The sequence below is a fragment of the Amphiura filiformis genome, chromosome 8 (genome assembly GCF_039555335.1).
Source record: "Amphiura filiformis chromosome 8, Afil_fr2py, whole genome shotgun sequence".
Taxonomy (NCBI): Eukaryota; Metazoa; Echinodermata; class Ophiuroidea; order Amphilepidida; family Amphiuridae; genus Amphiura; species Amphiura filiformis.
The window spans coordinates 53,609,070-53,615,282 of NC_092635.1; the positions used below are offsets into that span (position 1 = coordinate 53,609,070).

Below are 6,213 nucleotides of genomic sequence, written 5' to 3' on the forward strand. Positions count from 1 at the left end.
TGTGGATATTCGCATTTTGACCTTAAAAAAACAGGTTTTAATCCTAGATCCACCATAAATGTTTGGACATTCGAAAATTATATTTTTGGATTAAAATTGTAGTAGTGCGATATCGCTTTCGCCCAACACTTTTCCAGAGTGGATATTGCCAGGCTAGCGACACTCCGGCACTTTTTGGAAGACATGAAGTACAGCAGACAGTTACATGTACAATGTGATTTTCTCATTTATAATTAGGATTACGTCATAGCCAGAATGCCAGAGCTTGTTTCATTTGTTCATTAGAATGATTGACAGCGGTGGGCGGAGCAAATACTCTAAAAATGTGATTCTCTAATAAATTATAGGTCACTAGGTCAATTCGGACCGTCTCTTCCTCAGATCTCTATGTAGGACTCTATGGTATCTTCTCATTACACGTTCGTAGTAAGACTTGGCCGGCGATGACGCCTGTCTTCAACCGCTGTATAGCACGGTATAGGCAGTTTGCAGAGAGTGTCGCTTCTCTACCTTTATTTTCTCTGATATTGCCCAATGTACAGCAGCAAGCAAAAGGAGTTGCACGCGTACGTATGACGTACATAAACTTGAGGCCTAAATTTGCAAATAAAACAGGTTAGTAAACATTTAAATTTTCTTTAAAGGTCTACTTGACTTTTGGACACATTGCTGGATGTATATTTCAACTTGGTTTTCCATTTTGTATCATCAGGATATGTTAAAATAGTTAAGCTTACTGAGCAGTTTAAAAATTACATGCCTGCTGCACATGACATGCATGCTGTATACAATCATGAATGCACCATTCGAGAAACACGAAAAAGTGCTTTGAAGTTGACATGCTTGTGACATTACTTGTACTTTGTAGAAGACCCAGTCATGCCAGTTTGGAATATTTGCTGGGGCAATCAGGCCCGTAGTCTGGATTTATTGGGGGTGCTGATTTTGAAAAAGTGGACCTTTTTTTTTTCAAAATTTTGACCTTTTTGGACTGGGCGGATTTGGACATTTTGGACCAAGAAAGCATGCGCTCGCAAATGGGACTTCAGGGGTTAAAAGGGAGATTTTTGTGGTTAAAAAGGGGACTTTTGGGGTTAAAAAGAAGACTTTTGGGCCTTTGGCATTTAGGGGGGGGTGGCAAATGTTTATTTTATAATTAACAAACTTAGGCTCTATACTAGGCCTAGCCCTAGACTAGTCATATCGTGCAGCAAGGTCTAGCTTGGATTGTACTGCTGGGAGCATAGGTGAACCCCTAGACTACAGGTCTAGTCATGCTCATGTGCTAGGTCATTGTACTAGTGTTTTTGGTCAGTTCTTTACACAGCCGTGCCGTAACGTCACGGCTGTGTCTTTTTTCTTTCAGGATCTTCTTCTTCTTCTTCTGTCGACCATTACATTTGCTCTAGCACTGACATGCTTACACCGATTTTGACCTAACTTAGTCAGCACCATAACTGACCATGCCCCTACATGTCACATGAAACTCGTGGGGTCAAAGGTCACGTAGGGGTCACAGAGGTCAAAAACGTGATTTCAACTCAAAATGCTACTTCTCCTACAAATTTCGCAGGACAGTAACGCCACTCGCACACATGCATTGTTATTACCTAGTGTCTATAAATCATACACAGATTTGAGGTCAAAGGTCATTAAGGGGTCACTTCCGGTATTAAACCAAATTCCTTCAAAAATTTTTATAAGCTAAGAAAAACATAGGAGAGTGACGGTATGTGCACATATTAATTATGTTTATCTTATGTATATGTGGTATTTTTTTGTTTGAGGTCAAAGGTCATTAAGGGGTCACTTCCGGTATAAAACGAAATAGCTTCAAAATGCTACTTCTCCCACAAATTACGTAGGACGGTGATGCAACTTGCGCACATGCATTGCTATTACACAGTGTCTATGAATCATACACAGATTTGAGGTCAAAGGTCATTAAGGGTCATTTCCGGTATAAAACCAAATTCCTTCAAAAAATTTTATTAGCTAAGAAAAACATAGGAGAGTGACGGTATTTGCACATGTGAATTACGTTTATCTAATGTGTATGTGGTATTTTTTGTTTGAGGTCAAAGGTCATTAAGGGGTCACTTCCGGTATAAAACCAAATTCCTTCAAAACGTTTTATCAGCTAAGAAAAACAATGGAGAGTGACGGTATGTGCACACATGAATTATGTTTACCTAATGTATATGTGATTTATTTTTTATTTGGGGTCAAAGGTCATAAAGGGATAACTTCCGGTCCAAGACAAAAACATTCAAAATGTCCTTCTGTCACAAATAACATGGCAGAGTGATAATATGTGCACCCGTGCATTGACATAAGGCAATGCCTGTGGGGTTTTCGTAGATTTTGGGGTCAAAGGTCATTAAGGGATCACAACACGGCTGTGTTCGTGGTCTTAGACCACAGCTATAAAAAAGTCTAGTTTTCTTTCTTTCTTGCACCCCGGTTCCGAAACTAAAGACGTTTGGAATTTTTCTTCGATTAGTCTGTCTTACCATTCAATGTATAAAGCCTAAATCAGCTCAGCGGACTCAGTTTTTGTTTTTGCTTTTTGCTGAACCATGAAATGGTATCAGCCTATAACAGTGTATGTTACTAGGTTACTAACTAACCTTTTGGTCTGAAATGGACATAACTTTAAATGCCACGAAGGTATGAATCAAATCATGAACCCCCAGTGATGTCAAATGAAAGAGGAAGGAGTAAAGAATATAATAAAAATATTTCCTAACATCAGAGGTCATAAAGGAGTCACAGGGGTCAAAAAAGGTCATTTGAACCGAAAATGCTCCAATTGAGCTGAAATTTAAATGCAATGATCATTCTGACATTCTAAACATGTTTAAAATAATTTAATATTCATTTATGGTCATTAAGGGGTCATAAAGGGTTGATATATACATGTACCACAATATACTGCCAAAGCCCCATTGTTCAGCTATGGTACGGTAATCGCTCTTGTTTAAACATGTAAAGAAACTAGAGCAAAAATACTTTACAATTTCCCTCTTTTTGGTCCGAATAATGGCCCTAAGAATTGTTCAGCAGAATGACCCTAAACAGTCAGGAGTAACTATCTTACATTAAGCATATTAATCGTACTGCATGTCTATGTCAAATATAATGTTTCTGTATGTGTAAATTATGGAAATGTATTTTCAAATGATAATCCCGAAATTGTTATTTTTGTCGTTACAGCTGACGTGTTGTTGTGCCACGTGACAATGGAATCAAAACAAGATTGGCCATGCAATAGACTATAGTCCATGACAATGTACAATGTATAAAGCATCAAAAAAATTGACTTTTAACTTAAGAAAGTTTAGATGCAGCCAAAGATTTTGGATGAACTGGCCAATTGAGAGAGCCATAATTTTAATACAAGAGCATGGTCAAATCAAAGATGGAGTAAACTGACACGGCATGACATGGAACAACTCCGACACTGAATAAAGCTAGATACAGTCCAGAGGCGGGTCATTCACATCACAGATCGACCCTCCTTCAAATTCTGCCTTTGGGTCCATCGTAAAGCAGTTGCTGCCACGTACATCAGATGGAATGTACTTGTACTCACGCCTCACATTCCAGGAACTGTGAAACGGACCAACTTCAAAAAGTGTTTTGGTCAAAAATGTGATTTTTGGTCAAAAATGTGCAAACCCATCAGCTTCATGATAACAGCTGTTATTGCCTTGATATGTGTCTTGACATAGAAAGAAACAAGTTGAACAACTAAGCAAGCAAATACAGATTCTGGTCTAGATTTTCTTCAAGTAATATTGGTATTGATGACATCAATGCGATATAAGCCTACTGGTAGGGTTGACGTTTTTGTTTCTTTTCTCCTTCAGCTAAAACTGAGCACAAGGATCCTTTAAATACATTGAAGGGTGGATTGCAGGGGATCACCCCGGTACTGTTGACTGTACTTCAAAATACACTCATTAACTCTAGGTTCCAGAGTTCTCCTCGTCTGGTTACAAATGTAGCGTTGAGGAGTATCAAAGCAGAAGCAGAAGCAAACGCAGAACAATTCCAAAGCTATTGATCACACTATCTGTATATCAGTCTAAGAAAGTTCTGTGAAGTTCTTCCATGAGAAAAATAGAAGTATTCAGTTATATAATCTATCAACAATTTCCAGTTTAGTTATATGTTAGTGTATCAAAAGTCAGGACTTAGAAACCATAATTTATATGTTAAAGATACCTTACATGGTATCAGAAGTTTTAAGTTAGTTGTAACGTGAAAAGAAGAAAAACTTGACATTTTTACTCAGGATTTTTACTTTAAGTATATTAACATCTTAATACTAATTACGGCGTGTCCGTCCGTCCGTCCCTCTGTCCGCTCGCTATCGCGTTCGCGTCAGCGCGGTTCGCGTTCACGCGATGCACTATCGCGTGCTCGCGGTGCGCTATCCCATGTCTATGTGCGCTATCGCGGAGTATCAACGGGAGTGTGCGCGGAGTACAGTACGCGCATCGGAAAAGCAGTGTGACTAACAGGTGCATCTCATCGGACCAATAATTATAGGCCTTATTTTCAACACATATTTCAATACCGAACACGTGCACACACCAAACACGTGCATCTCATCGGACCAATAATTATAGGCCTATTTCAGCAGAACATGACTATTTCCGGAAGGCATATGAACCGTTTTTGCGTTCACGTTTCTCGCGATTGATTTCATTACTTTAGTAACGGCCTACCCAGCAAACACAAAACGTTTTCGACATCATTCGCAAAAGGTTGTCAGAAAACGTTTAAATGTCGGGTTATATAAAAGGAATATTAAGAGTATAAAACGGTTTCATAACCTTAAAAAAAATGTTGATAATCTACTTCTCAGCAAACAAAAATGTTTTACAGAAAACGTGTAGGGCCTAAATGTCGGGTTATATAAAGGGTATAAAAACGTTTTGATAACATTCCAAAAACATTCTTGAAAACTTGATACAAAACATTCTAAACAGAATCTTATTTTGGGAAAAATTTTTCCCCAAAATATTTGCAATAACGTTTTCAAACGTTTTTATGACCTTCATGTAACCCGACATTTAAATGTTATTAAAATGTGTTTTTTTTCAACAAGAACATTTCTGTGTTTGCTGGGTTAAAATATTTTAACATAATGTTATTTAAGTATTGACAAAAATATTATTGTAGTGTGTTTTCATACAAAACGTTTTAAACGTTATCATGACCTTTATATAACCCGACATTTTAATGTTATTAAAACGTTTTCACTTAAACCAAAAGCCAAAATATAACTTATTTAAAACATTTTTAAAACGTTTTTGTGTTTGCTGGGTATATCCACGTCCAGATACTAATTTCGGTTTCTCTAAATGTGGTAACAGGGCAGGGCTTGGAAGAAGCGAATGATGGGTTTTCAGATTATGGGTAGGCCTACCGAACTACCGAAGTAAGCATCACACCTATAAAACAAACAGAGTTGATTAAGTTGTGTAAAGTTGGGTCTTGATCATTGAGAGATGCATTTCATAGTAGTTTAAAAAGTCAGGGCAGGTATATGGGTAACGGGTTTGGGTAATTAGAAATAGGCCTATCACGAGAAGCGCCCGACCCGAGAACCGCGAAATCTAGTTAAGTATAATGGGCACGTTGCATCCAGTACATTCTTAAAGGTTCCAAAAGGGTCAAGTTCTAAAGTGTCCTCCTAGTACATAGGCCTATGGATAACCCTCACACTTTAACATAAAATACTTCTTGAAAATTAACGAGTTCTTTTGAGAACCATCACAAATCTAATGTGTTTAGGTTCTAAATGTCCAGCTTTTTAAACAAATACACACTTTTTAAAGGAAGGCTCCGCCTATCACAACAATATGCCCTATGTAAGAAAAATAATTATCACGCACGAATCACGTGGTTTTATCTAAAACAAACTCATGGCGACCATGTGATTCGGGCTTGATTATTATCTTTCTAACATTTATAAGGCATGATATTATAATTGCCGGAGACTCATTAAAGTGCTTAGGAATAAAAGAAAATATTGTTTTCCACATTTTCACGAAACGATTGGTATTTTTGGCAACACCAACTCCTAAACATCACAAATAAAAAGCTTACATATCTAATTTCTAAAAGTTTAAACTGACTTTCAGCACAAATATCCAAGTAACCTTGAATTGTCGATGTGTGACACACATCGTCATCAGA

The 6,213-nt window shown here is 37.6% G+C and overlaps 1 long non-coding RNA gene across 1 annotated transcript; it reads left to right on the forward strand.

Annotated features, from left to right (window-relative positions):
• Positions 1-518: 518 nt before the first annotated feature.
• On the forward strand, positions 519-3,295 carry LOC140159216 (uncharacterized). The gene is made up of 2 exons (XR_011859855.1): positions 519-615; positions 3,217-3,295. It is a non-coding gene; the product is annotated as an uncharacterized lncRNA (long non-coding RNA).
• The last annotated feature ends 2,918 nt before the right edge of the window (positions 3,296-6,213 follow it).